Below are 15,110 nucleotides of genomic sequence, written 5' to 3'. Positions count from 1 at the left end.
GGCCTGGCCATTAACCACAGCAAGATCCTTCCAAGTTTTGTTGGGCAAAGGGCTCTCAACCTGATCATGACACCGAAACTGACCCTGCTCACAGCTTCAGCTTCCACAAAACCCACAGGGTAAATTCACACCACATGATGAACGTTATTTTAAAATTCTACTAACACTTATTCGACTCCCTTTCAATTACACAATACACTTCCCACAAAGTGAAGACAGCAGTATTTGCACACTGTGTCTTAATAGATTTCCCTCTCTGTTGATCATTCTTTTCTTTTTTACCTTTCTTTTTTTAACTCCTTGCTTCTTTGTCCTTTCCCCTCCCCCACCTTCTCTCTCCTCTTCTTCCTCCCTCCTTTCCTTTCCAGTCTCTGCCTCCCCTCCTTTCTCCATCTAACCAGTAGCATTTTAACTCGTTTTTCTTCCTCTGAGCATTCCAGATTCTGGCTATGAATCATGTTAAATATCACTGTTTTTGTGCCTCTGACTTTCAGGTTTCTAGTGTTGCTTTTAGTTCTCTAACATCCTGAAATGAGATAATATGAATTTCAGCTCCACGTAAACATACAGAATAATCTTTATCTATTTCAAACTTGCTTTTAAATTATGTGAGAATGTAAATGTTTATTAAAATTTGGTGATGAGTCTGCTCCCTCACTGCCCTAAAGGAAAAAAAATTGTCATTCAAAGACAATAAAATATGTATAAATAGAGGACTATATTAAAATTCTATGGTTATAAAATGTTACTTCCTCAGTATCATTTTAATGCATTCTAACAATTAGATGCAACCTTTATTTCTCCAAATTTCGCTTCCCTAGGTGTCTGATTTCATCAGCTTAGCAGAACCTTCCTTCCCCCAAAAATACTGTGGCTAAAGTCTCCCAGAGGAAAACAGACACTGCGGGGGCAGCTGAGGGGGCTTACCTGCAGGGGGAAAGCACAATTCTGCCTCAAATGTTCCTGACGTTTTGTCCAATATTTTATTTAGATCCTTTAAAGCTGACAGAAAAGGTGTAAGAATCATGCAAAGAACTTACATGTAGACTCACCAATTTTAATCATTGTGCCACAGTATGTTGCTGTTTTAAAATTGAATTTAACTTACACAGAATGTTTCCATACATGCATCCACAAAAAAGTCATTAGAGATATTACCAAGGCTCAATATCAGTGTCTGACAGAAAGATAAAAATAGCCTTCCCCAGGCAAATATTGGGTTGCCATCCCCTTCCTCAATGTCTTCTTAGAAGGCCTAAAATAACACAGGATACGAAGCTGAGAAGCACTAGGGCCTCAGAGTTAAGACCTAATTATTTTATTTCTGCATTTTAAGTGATACGTGCGAAACACCATAAATTTATACAGGAACCTTCTTATTACTTTATGTTATTTATGACACAGCCAATGTGGCATAAGATCCCTCTTAGACTCTATCCACAGAGGTCAAAAAGTTCCATTTTTGATATTTTTAAAGACCATTTTAAACTGCTGAAAATAATTTCACCAACATGTTGATCCATTAGTATGAAGCTCTAAGGAAAACATTATAACAAAGCTCTAATCAGTGAGAAGTAAACCAATGATATATTACAATAGCTATGAATAATTACAAATGTTGTCCAAGAAGAACTATTGGGGGAGGGAAATCAAGGTTGCCAGATAAAACTGGACACATCTTTTGGTATCACATTCACCTCAGAATTTTCTAAATCAATTTCTCCTTACAAAATCAGAAGTCGTTTTGGGCAGCCCGGGTGGCTCAGCAGTTTAGCGCCGCCTTTGGCCCAGGGCCTGATCCTGGAGACCTAGGACTGAGTCCCAGTCTGTCTCTCATGAATAAATAAATAAAACTCTTAAAAAAAAAAAAAAAAAGATGAGAAGTCATTTTGGTAGCTTATGCTATAGCTTGACTTATGCAGCAGTTTTCAGACCCAGATGCACAAGGATATGAGTGGAGATGAATTACTGTCCTGTAGAGATAGGTGAGGGTGACGTGTATATAGGTCCTGTCAAGTGAGCAGAAAATGGAATTGGTTGAGTCTTACAAAAGGATGAGGCAAAAATAAGTTGTCTGAGTTAATGTGGAAGGGATGTATGCCTTATGCTAAGGCTCCATCATAATCACCACATGTTGTTTCCTCTCAGCCCAGTAAAATAATCTGCTGAGCTCTGCAAACACAGAGCTAGCAGAGATAATGAGAAAGGGTGACCCAAGAGCACAAGTATAAAAGTTGTGGCAAATCCCCGGCTCCTTTCTTTGAATGGGTATTTGTTTTCTGGGAGCAAAGATTCAGCTAGTCCAGTGATCTTGGCTTCCCACAACCCAGATACTGATTGGTTAACTTTGTTCTCCCTGGCTTTGATATGCCTTAGATGGGTGCATCTGTCTAGGTGGCTATGTGTAGGAGTGGTTGTGCTTCAAAGATAGTTTGAAAATTGCAAACTGGCCTTCATTCATCCATTTGTTCAATGAGCACCTAGTCAGTACGTCCAAGCATTACTCGAAACATCTGGGATAGGCTAAAGACAAAACCCATGCTCTCATGGAGCTTCTATTCTACTGTGGGGGCAGAAAACAAAACACAGGTACACAAAGAAGTGGTATTCCAGATAGTGATTACTGCAACACTGAAATAAAACATGGTAATAGGATATAGAGTAACTTTGGAGGCATGGATTATTTTTTTTTAAGATTTTTTTCATTTATTTATGAGAGACAGAGACCTGGGCAGAGGAAGAAGCCTGATACAGGAGTCTATACCAGGACCCCAGGACCCCAGCGCCCCAGGGCCCCAGGTTCACAATCTGAGCCGAAGGCAGGCACTCAACTGCTGAGTCACTCACATGCCCAGCATGGACCATTTAGAAAGGGTACTGAGCAGGCATCTCTTTTAAGGAAGTGGACACTCGAGCTGAGATCCAAAAAATATGAAGAAGCAAGTCTTGTAAACATGTGGGAAAGGCATATTCCAGACAAAGGGAATAGGTCTCTGTGTGTCTGCAGCAGAATGATGGCCAGTGGAACTGCAGCACAGAAAGGAGTGGCCAAGGGAAAGAAGATGATCTTGGACAGAAGAGCAATTCCTGTAGAGCACCCTGACTGAACAGAGAGAGAGAGTTTAAAGGATCGGGTATGGGGTGGTGTGGCTTTAAGTGGGAAAGAACTCCATTCTAAGAGCCCTCCCACTGCAGAGCAGGTCCCGGCCCATGCTGGGGCAGTGCCTGTCTGGGTGGCAGCTAATCAGAGACAAAACCAGAGGTGACTAGATTAGAGGAAGCTGTCTGAATATTATCTGTGCCATTTCTTACTGTGGAATTTGATTTGAAAACTGCCAGTAACAATCTTTTCTTGGAAGTAGGCAGGGATAGATAGTATAAATAAATATAATCTAAAGGCAAAAACAGGACTGAAAATCAAATCTCCCAGCAAAAAGCAGCTAAAGCAGGGCTTCAAATCAAATCTTCAGGTCTAGAGGAAATCTGTAGCAATTACAGAGCACCATGCACAGCAGAGGAGCAGTATAGACAGAAGTACTGGCATGGACCTGTTAGAGGTCTCAGTCTGGTTTATGTTAGTAGCAGAATTTTAAAAAAGGGGATGGGCTTTAGAAAACCAGAATCCAAACAGTCATTTACAGGTTATTTTTAAAAGGCACCCAAATTAGCATGTCTAAACTACTTGAGTCTTCCGAGCATCTCTTTATCCCACTCCCACATCCTTCTGGTAATAGTCTTTGATTTTCTTTCCATGGGATGGTTACATAATGGTACCCCCAACCCAGTGACCAAGTAATAAAACTAAAGAGCAGGCACCTGACCTTAGTGAGCAAATCTCAATCTCTCTCCAAGAATTTGAAAACAGTACAGAACACAACATGTGCAAAGGCCCAGAGGTGGAAAAATGTTGGGAGCTGAGTTGTTTTTGGATGGCATTCTAGAGAGAAGGTCCAGAGACACCTGCTAATGAGTTTTCACCTAATTCATTTTCTTAATATATACTTGGTTAGTTGGCCATATTGATTTCTGTTGCTGAGAGTGGAAAAATCTTTAGTGAATGTCATTATCAATGTTTATAAATGTCATCCTGCTTTGGAATCTGGTATGTCAGAACAACAACAAACTTGAGGGCAGGACATAACCCCCAAATTACTCGAAAGAGTAATAAAACCAAAAGGTACTGTGTAAAAAGCAGCAAAGCTGTGGCTAAGACTCAATTGCTTGGATATCAAATACAGGGATGGTGAGGCCACCTGGATGTAGGGCAACATTACACCAAAACTGCATTCAATTAATCTTCAAATATGTATCAAAAAATCTACCCTCTTACCCTCTGCCAGTCACCTCCCCTATTTTCAGTAGCTGGAAATACAGAAGTAAACAGGAAAGAAAAGGTCCTTGTTCTCTTTGAGTTCTCATTTTTAGACTTTGACTAAACAGAAATTTTGCCCACATACTTTTTCTGTCAATTATTTGAAATAGAGGCTCCACCTGATAAGCATATGATCCAAAACTTCAAAGTAATCAAGCTACCTAGAAATTCCTTAGGGATACTGTAGAAACAAATCCCTGCTTGAGGTATTCTGGTAGGTAAAGGACATGAAAGTTCTCAAAATAAATAGTAAATAGTAATAATAATGGCAACTGAGTAAACATGCAGATTCCAAGGGTTTATCTCTCTGGAGTCTGATTCTGGGAGGTATGAGAACCAGATCTTTGCACTGTTGACAAATGCTGTACATGAGGGGTTAAGCAAACTATGGCAAATGTAACCCTTGTGCCCATTTTTCCAAATATTATTGGAATATAGACAACCCCATTTGTTTACACACTCTTGATGACTGTTTTCCTATTAAAAAGTAGAGGTGAATAGTAACAGAGACTGTATGGACCACAAAACCTGAAATATTTACTATCTAAAACTTTATAGAAAAAGTTTGTCAACCCATGCCTTGAGAGATTCTCAGGCAGGCTATCTAATGTCTCTTTTGAAAGCTCCTTCTATTGCTACATTTTAGTAATTTTTCAAAAAAAATAATTTTAATTTAATACTAAGAAACAGAAAACTCCATAACATGTCAGGCATAGATACTCAAGGAAACATAATGATTATTATCCTTGCAAATTATACTAGCTTAAAATCAGTGATGTTTTATTTTTTGATTCCTGAGTTGAAAGAAATAACATACTTGTCTTAGAAACCAATGAGCAGTTATAAAACAACTACTAATTAGTGACACACAGAGATCATCTTGGTTACATTTCAGACATATTTCCTTCTAGTCCTCCTTGTAACTGATTTATTAAATGCAAGAAGACACATATATAGGTGACACTATTATATTCTCAAAGCTGATGTTACTTATAATTCATTAGTTCTAAAATAAATAAAATGAGTAATACACTCTGAGTTCTCCCCCCATGAAACTGAGATATACACTGGAAGGGAATGTAACTTGCTCATTTTAATTTTCACAGCAACCAGGATCCAGTCTGGTACATAGTTGGGACTGGTAAAATATTGATAGAATGAATGATAAAGATAGCTATAGACAGTTATGTTCTTACATAGGTCCTATTTGTGGGAACTTTGTGAATTGCCCTCATTCATGAAATACAATGTAGTACCATTAGGTTGTTACTATTGAACACCTACACACTTTCTCTTGCTCTTTTAAGCTCCTTGTTAGATGTGTCACCCTTTAAAATGTGCTTTTTTTTTTCCTTGTTAATGTAAGTCTTTCAAGGTCAACCTACAGTTTCCTAAAATAACATTATATCTGGTGTTTCCCAGAAATAGCATATACAAATATGACATTTAAAATTGCTCTTTGATTGTACTTGATGGTGAATAATAGTGAGAAGTTCCCAAATTTGAACATGAAAATGTAGTGCTGCTTTTCTCCAGAATGAAAGTAACAGATTATTATAGTAAGCTAACATTATTCTGATGTATACACACACACACACACCCCACGCCACACACCACACCACACCACACCACATCACATCACATCTATATAAGTAGCCTGGCAAACAAAAATCTCAGCTCCTTTTCATAAGTTTTGATTTAGTCACACTGGCCAATGAAGTAAAACTAGAAGTTACAAAAACCTGGTGGTCACCTATGGAAAAACTCCAACGTCACCTATGGACTAAACACGACTATGTTTGAGTCTGAATCAATATAGAGTGGGTTATTATAAAGCCTGAGGGAATAGCAGGGTAACTAAGAAGCACAAATAAAAATCTAGAATAAGACAGATACCCAAGGTAACAATTATCTCATCTTTCTAAACACATCTAGTGACAATACAGAGATTTGCTTTAAATTTACTTTTGTATCATCTGTTTCCCACCTATATAGTTATCTGGAGGCTCAGAGGAAATGAAAAATAATCAAACTCTTTAAAGATGAAGATAACCCAGGAATCCTTAAGCACCAAATAAGGTTATTACAGATTCCATTCATTCATCATTTATGAATTGATTCTTGTGAGAAATACATATTGACTTCTACAACATGCCAGGATCTTTGCTAACCTTTTGGGGTAAAACAGACATCATATCCATCCTCACAGAGTTTATATTCTAACCAGAAAAACAGATATTTAAAAATTTATACCTCCTAATAGCTAAAAATAATTTGAACAACAAAATAAGTAAACTAATATCGGATTGTAATACACAAAATAAAAAAGGAAGATAAAAGACAACATAGCTAAACACTTCAAACATATTAAAAAGGGTTTTGTGTTAAGAAAACAGAAAGGAAAAATTTTAATAATATGGATAAATTCCTAGAAAGGCAAAGTATATGAGACTGATACATGAATAACTAAGAAAAACTGAATAGTTATAAAACCATTAAAAATTGAACCCATAATTAAAATCTTTCCACAAAGAAAAGTCCATGCTTCAGCAGTAAACTGTGCTAAAAAATCAAAGAAGAAATAACACTAAGTTCTTCCAGAAATAGAAAATCTGGGAAATACTGACCAACTCATTATGTAGATATATCTTATACCAAATCTAACTAGAGGATTTCAAGACCGGAAAACTATAAACTAGCTTCATTAATGAACACAGAAATAAAAATCTTAGAAAATAGAAGAACTGAAAAACAGACATAAATAAAAATGGTAGCTTCAATTTCTTTCTTCAATAGTTTTAGGAATCTTCAGGGAAATTTTAATTAAAACCACAACTATGCATCCACTGGCATGCTAAAATTACAAAGACAGTTGACACCACATATTGACAAGGAAGTAGAGGCACCAGTACTCTCATGCAACACCAGTAAGACTATAAACTGATAGAACTACTTTGGAAAACTGTCTGACATTGAGTATTAACTTTCAATGGACTCATATGTTATGTCACAACAATTCATAAGGTAAAAAAGTTATTCTCAAGGTACATGAGCAAGAATATTCTATATCAGTGTTATTGATAATTGGTCAGAACTGGACACAACCAAAATATCTATCAACAGTAGATTGGGTAAATTAATTCTGATATCATGATGGAGTGGATATGATAGAACAACGAATATTAACAAACTAAAGTGAAAACAACACGGTGGATGAATCTCACAAACTTAACTTGGCATGAAAAACAATGTATACCATGTAATTCCATGTATGTGTAGTATAAAAACAGGCGAAATGAAATGACATTGATGGAAATCACAGCAGAGGTTACTTATAGGGAAGAGGATAGAACAGGGATTGGGAAGGCATTTGATTGCTACATTACATTGCTACATTGCTACATTGCTGGCATCATGCTGTTTTTTCATCTGTGGGATTATAACTAGAATATGTTCACTGAGCACTTTTCTGCATATGGGCTTTACTCTACTACTATTATTATTAATTTTTTTTTTGGTTAAAAAAAAGGTCCTGACATTTATCAGCACTTGTTAATAACAATAATAAGGTGAACCTGGTATCAGAAGAATTTTATTATGCAGATATATATATAAAGAATGGATGAAGAAAGGAAGCCTAGATATGAGAAAAAGGGTAAGAGACTGCAACACATAATCTATCAGGGACAGATTAAATGCTGGGGGGTGACTGTGGATATGGAATTGCTATAACATCATTACTTGAAATGTTAAGATATATCTTTTTATGACAAATTTCTTATTTCCAGCCTATTCTTTTTTAAATGCTAAGATTAGGGTGCTCTGTGGCTCAGTCTGTTGGGTGTCTGCCTTTGGCTCACCATGATCCCAGGGTCCTGATATTGAGTCCTGTGTTGGGCTCCCTGCTCAGCAGGGAGTCTGCTTCTCCCTCTGCCTCTCCCTTGGATTGTGCTCTCTCTCTCTCATGCTCTCTCTCTCTTTCAAATAAATAAATAAAAATTTATAAATGCTAATATTAGATGCAATGATAAATAGATAGTATTGAATGATAATGCTAAGTACTTAGTCAAACAAAACCACTTCCTAATATAATGACCATACTCTACTTCTCCAGGTCTCAGTTTTTCTCATCCTAATATAACAACACTTGGGAGCATTAAAAATGAGATAATTTATTTAAGATTTTTAACACAACATCCCCTACTGTGAAGTATCATCAACATCATATAAAACTGACTAAAGCCATATTAGTTTAAACATAGTTTCAGTTATCACAAATAATCTTTTAATCAAATAATTTAATATTTTTCAAATTTTATTACTTTTTCTTAAACAAAACAAAAAAGTCACAAGCATTCAAACCATAGTTGTAAAAACCTTTCATCCAGTCTTCATTGTACTTTGTAAGCAACAAATGGGCAAGGAGAGCCATTTTTTTTTTTTTTTTTTTTTGCCTGAGAGACTGCTCTTGCTAAAATTGCTTCAATTCCACTTAATCCTGTGGTTAGACAATACTGATAAGTTCTCCAAATAAAACAAATCACAGATGATTTGGTTTTGGTTAATGGGGAACAAAAATCAAATAAGAAAATATATTTTTTAGAAGATTATGAAACAATTTCTATCAGTAATGCAATGAAACTGATATTAAAATAACTGGAGGGCAGGTGCCTGGGTGGCTCAGTGGTTGAGTGTCTGCCTTTGGCCCAGGGCATGATCCTGGGATCCGGGATCAAGTCCCACATCGGACTCCCTGCATGGAGCCTGCTTCTCCCTCTGCCTGCGTCTCTGCCTCTCTCTCTCACTTCACTGTGTCTCTCATGAATATATAAATAAAAATATTTAAAAAAATAACTAGGGGATGTCTCTTTAGATGCTGCCCTGGAGATACAAGTGGGCAATGTGTCCTAACAAAGTGGCAGTTCCAGTTCAAATTAGCCAGTAAAAAAATAAGACGAAAGAAAAAATGGTTGCTTTGTCTAGTACCAATTGAGTATTTTTGTACAATAAAAAATAGGAATCCTATAAACCGATAGCAGAGGGCATAACACTGCTGCTGCTAACAAGATCATGCACAAATGTCATATTACTAGGTTACAATTCCGTAAGCATTTTAGGAAATATTGGATTTAACTAAAACTTTTTGAGCTTTTTTGGTCTCTTGTGTTAATTGTGAACAAAACATTTAAAAATCCTCCAATGCATAAGAATCACTTTCATTAAAAGTCCTCTTTGTTATCACTTTAATTTATACTTAACTAAAATTACCAGTGTCTACTTCAGCACCGCATAACTCATTTTTATTTTTAAATTTCATGAATTTTATAATTTTATAGGATCAATCTGTGTCAAGAAAAGATAATTTGCATTCTAGAAATCAATTTGGGTTTAGTTTCTAGCATTTCACCAAGTACTTAGGACTCGAATTTTTTTCTGACCACAAAGTCCTTTTGTGTCTGAGAGAAGTGTATGTGTATATGTACGTACACACACATACATACATACACACACACACACACACACACACACACACCTTTTTGTTAGACTTTGACTTTGTTATTCTTTTCCACAGCTAATAGAGCTCCCCACAGAAAGAGTGCCACTAATTTAATTTTCTCTTTTTGGCTTTTTTCACTCTTCTCTAAAAACCATTGTTTATTTTCCAGAGTCCATTAAACAAGTTGAGTTGACACGTTAGTCACAGTAGATCATTTGGGATTTTTTACAATTTTTCTGCTCAATCTACTTTACAAGAAAAGCTAGTAGCCTTTCTCATTTTTCTATTAGTTCGGGAAAATCCACCCTTGACACCATAGAATGAAATTGAAAACCATAAAATATAGAAACCTGGGAACTCTGCCCCCAAACGCAGCTGTCATATATAGTAACTTCACACAATTCTATAAAATTGAGCAAACAATTGTCTCTTCTGCCCTGCAACCAAGCCCGGCTACTGTCAAAAGCTTTGTTCTCTTTCTAATTCCACAAATGTTAAACTGCAAGCCCAAGTGCTAGTGTTATTAGGAAGAAGAGTACCACAGAGATGACGGGCTAGAATTACACCTTGTACTCATGAGCTACTCCAATTATCAGAAGCAAACATACAGTTGACCTAATCATTTCAAGTTAACTTCTTCGTAAGGGGGTGCAAACTGAGATCTAAAATATTTGGAAATAGGAAAATCTATGAGGTTTGAAGACTCTGTACATTAGATGAATGCATACCATTCTCAACTATAAGGACTGGAAGATAGGCTGTAAGATAACTAATAGGCAATTTCCTTTCATTTTAATAAGGAAGTTATACAATGTAGCCCAAGGGGGCACGCCATCCTTGGAGAACTCTATTAGGCTTCAGCACAATTCCCCAAATCTACACTTGCAAATGTTAATTTGTAATTTGAACACCGTGAAAATTAAATCATCACACTAGGCAAGCTGATTCACTGGCAAGGGAGCAAAATTTGGAAGCCAAGGGCCATTTTCTATGGTTACCATTAGTCAATTACAGTCAGTAAATTGAAGCTTATCTTACCTGTTTTTTTTTAAAAAAAACCTGCCTCTCCAGAAAACAGTACCCACAAAAAAACTTGAAAAATACACTATTTGAGCATATATACTACCAAAATGCAATTTTATTTATTTGTTTAGCCTTTTCTTAGAAAATTTCTTTTACTCTACTACTTTAATATAATTTTATGCTTTCCTACCCAATTTCCACCCCACAAGAGTATCATTTTAAAATCATCTGAGAGCAAGAGAGTTAATTCTTAACACTTTAATGTCTAACTTATCTGTTAAAACTTTGTAGGAATTAATAGACTTCAGGCACTTGTAGCTAACAAGAAAAAGGAATCCAGGGGCCTGTGATAAGAGGTGAAGTAAATAGATAGAGTAAGGAGAGATGCCAAGGCCCAAAGATACACCTAACCAACCTGAGAGTCTTATTCAGCTGGTAACCCTATGCCTCAGACTCGTGCCAGCTCCTAACAGCAACCCGTGAGCAGGAGCCCATGGCAGAACTGGGTCAGGCGTGTCTTGGCCAAAGTTGGTGCTGACCACAACTTTGACTAATAGCCTGGGAAGGAAAGTTACCCTCTCATGCTCAGTTTAACTCCAAAGAAACCAAAGAAACAGGATGAGGTCTTGCTCTACCTAGGAAGAAATGTAGCAACCAGAGACAGTACCTATAGAAGGAGTTTTAAAAATGGTAAGTCGACATGGAACTTCATTTTTTTTTTTTTATTGATCAAAAGTATTGTTAAACTGGCTTCACTGTGTTTGAACTTACAGATATTCTTCTGTCAGGTAGAAACTAGATCTCTACTTCCTAAAAAAATTTACTGTTATTTCTTCCTTAAATTTTTGTTACAGATTACTGGAATTTTTTTGTGGAAAGATTTTTAATGATGGGTTCAAAAAAAAAATTATGGGTTCAATTTTTTAAATGAATAAGATCTACTGGGGTAGGAAAATAAGGATTAGTAGGAACCTTCATGGGAGTGGCAAACAAGAGTCAACATCTTTAGTTCTCTGTTACTGCTTTGATTGGAGGTCAAGGATTTAATATATATTATTTTGAAATCTTGGCCAACTAAACAACAAATATCTTTTTATCTCAAGATATGATTTTGCTACCCTCAGCCATGATATAGAAGACTGCAGTGAGAAACTAAAATTCAGTCAATAGGATTGTCTATGAGCTTTTAAAAACCAGTTTTGGAAAATTTGTATCCAATCCTTAAAAAGACAGTAAATCTTACGTTCTCTGGAAACAAACCAAAAGGATATTACAAATATTAGCAGGTTAGTTAGTACTAGTTTTATCAAAAAGTGATCTGAATTCTATATTTATTGGTATATCTTGAAGGTCACATAATTTAGGGGACTTCTCATAGTTTCCTAGTAACCATGTTCTTGTAGAAACATTAGCCATATTTCACATATGCTCATCTAAGTTATCAAGCCTAAAAGAGCTCTCCTCTCGCTCATTAGACATGACTCTGCCTACTTAAGTTTCTCATTTCAATATATTCTTTTGATCATTTTCTCCAGGGAATCATGGTCAAACGTCCACATTTTAATTACCAGCACACTAACACAGAGTGGCTGATCCTTTTGATAACGTAACACTTCCCTGGGGCAGAATGCCAAGGAGTTGTCGGCACAACTGCACCTACTCTTTGATGGCTAAGCAGCAACTGTCACAACACAACAAATGTAATTCAGTCCTAACATTTTTTATAAAACCCATCCCAGTGTGAGGCACGCCTGCCCATACACAATCTTCAAGTGAAAAAGTGCCATACTCCTCAGTGTCAGTGTGTGCATCTATGTGTAGACATATGTCCTGTTAAACTTCACAGACAAGTCTCTTCTAATGGCAGAGGTCTCGCTCCCGTCTGACAAAATAGGACCTATCCAGTGGTGAAGGATAATCAATTTAAAAATTCTTGTCACCTGAACATCTGTGAGTTCAAACACATTGAGCCAGGCAAAAAATACTTTTGACCAATCAATAAAAACGGAGCTCTTGGTAAACTTAGTATTTTTTTAAAATGTACTAATGCCTTAAAAAGGATCCCAAATCCAGTTGCTGAGAGTGAAAATTAATTAGAGCAGATTTTTATAACATGTAGTTATGAGACTATTAAGGTCCACATGCAAAAATCAACCAATTTGTAATTCTGATGAGTCACTTGCACAAAGGCAAGCAGGAAAAATCAGAAAGAAACCACTAACAGCCTAAGAACAATTAGAATATTCTTTTTTTTTCAACTAGGATATTCTTTTTAAAACTATTACGTGGCAATTAATTTTAAATGTTAAACTACATTTCAAAAACAAATACCTTCATAATATCCCATGAATTTTATTTCCCAACTCATTCCTTGAAAAGCCTTTTCCCTTTCACATAATGGCAATTCTTTCTATTTTATCCTAAATGAAAAGGTGAGGCAGTAGAAATTGATGGGATGAACATTAAGCAGTTCACTCAAAATACTATAGGAGTAGTAGCAGAACTGCATACATACCTTTGAGTTCTGAAAAAAAAATCAAAACAAAACAAAAACAACACTTGTATTCTCTCCTTGCTTGTTAGAAAAGGGTTAAGATGAGGCATGGACATACAAACTAATCAGAATCTCTCAGATCCAATGATCATCTGTAAGGAATCCTGGGAAAGGAAGTCTCATTTTACCTACTAGCTTAAGATCTCAAAAAGTGTGGGCACGTGAGCTCTACTGCCACCTTGCTATAACATAAAACTTGAATATGAAGCCAATACCATAGGCAGCAAAACTGAGGATGAAGAACACCATTTTGTGACTCTGGAATACAGCTCTATCTGAAGCTGGTTCTATTTCAGGGTTTTCAGTGCTGTGAGCCAATATTTGGCTCAATTATTTGACTTTCAATTACAGTCAGTTTGAGTTGGACGTTTTAAAATGTGCAATCAGAGAGATCTTAAATGGTACATTGCTCCATATTCCATGTAAAACCTAAAAAACAATTTTAACTGGTTTAGGTGAGGTGGTTGTTTAACAATACTTTGGACCAATCAACAAAATGGAGCTCTTTGCAGACTTAATATTTTTAAAAACTCATTAATGCCTTAGCGAGGAGAAAAAGGGTTGTTATTCGCATTTCATAAACATAGAATGAGAGGAAAGCATAGAGAAGAGCTAAACAGAGTGGCCAAATCATCTTAAACTTAGTACAGTGTCATTCATAATCCTAGTTTCTAATATCTGTCACCGACTCCTTTTTCAAGTTTGTGAATCTTATGAATGAAAGTGGTGAAAATATTATGAGCTCAGAAGCTAAATATGATCTTAGTGACAACATGCAAGTGGGTTAATTACATTATAGGATGAAATTACCTTCACAAAACTTATTCTAGCTCACCTATGCTTATTTCACAACAGATTATCAATGCAGAAATGAAATGTGGGAGCTATATAATGCATATTTACATTTTTATCTAAGGAATTTTGGGACACAGAAACCCACAAATATTCATTAATAAGTTATACCTGCTTAACACATAAAAAACCTGCTTCTGTTTCTTTCAAGAATAATTTCCTCGCTTCTTTATTATATCCCTTGGTTTCATGTTTTCCAGTTATAGCTGATGTTTTCAAAGTTGACAATAACTGATGATAAAGGAAAATTTTAAAACAGCCAGGAAAACACTTTCTAAAGATGCTTTATGGCTCTCGGTAATCTAATTTGTGGGAAATGCAGAATGAAGCACCACAGAGTGCTTTTCAATAATTTATGGTGGAGATTCATCTCCTAAGTTTAGAAACATGATTTGTGACCCAACTGTGCTGTGAACCTATTTGTGTAATTAGATGGCTGGCTACAATCCCCAACCTGGCCCATTCTTCCTGCATGCTCTTCTGGGTTTGTAATAGATTCTTGGATCTATCCTTTAGAAATGAATAAATGAAAACAGTTATTTAGCATGTATCTTTAAAAAATTCTACTTATTACTAAAAGCACAGGACTGGCTAGTAGATTCTCATTGTCAGAGTTTTTCCTTCTGAGTTTCGAGGAGAAGAGATAAACACTAATACAAAATTATTTTGTTTTCATTTCATTTACGTGCTTGAATAGTGCAGGATTTTTTTTTATTGTGTAATGAAATCACAACATCCTGACTAAAAATTCACCTTAAATGGGAAAAGGGACCAAGAATATCACAGCTATAAGTATTTCTAGTTCAAATTTT

General features: G+C 36.0%; 1 protein-coding gene across 21 annotated transcripts in view; it reads right to left on the bottom strand.

Annotated features, from left to right (window-relative positions):
* HDAC9 (histone deacetylase 9) overlaps nucleotides 1-15,110 on the bottom strand; it is a 911,202-nt gene that overhangs the window by 539,950 nt on the left and 356,142 nt on the right. The window lies entirely within an intron of this gene.

Source organism: Canis lupus, chromosome 14 (genome assembly GCF_011100685.1).
Source record: "Canis lupus familiaris isolate Mischka breed German Shepherd chromosome 14, alternate assembly UU_Cfam_GSD_1.0, whole genome shotgun sequence".
NCBI classification, from domain to species: Eukaryota; Metazoa; Chordata; class Mammalia; order Carnivora; family Canidae; genus Canis; species Canis lupus.
Note: the sequence above shows the minus strand (reverse complement) of the source record. Positions and strands in the feature narration are given on the sequence as shown.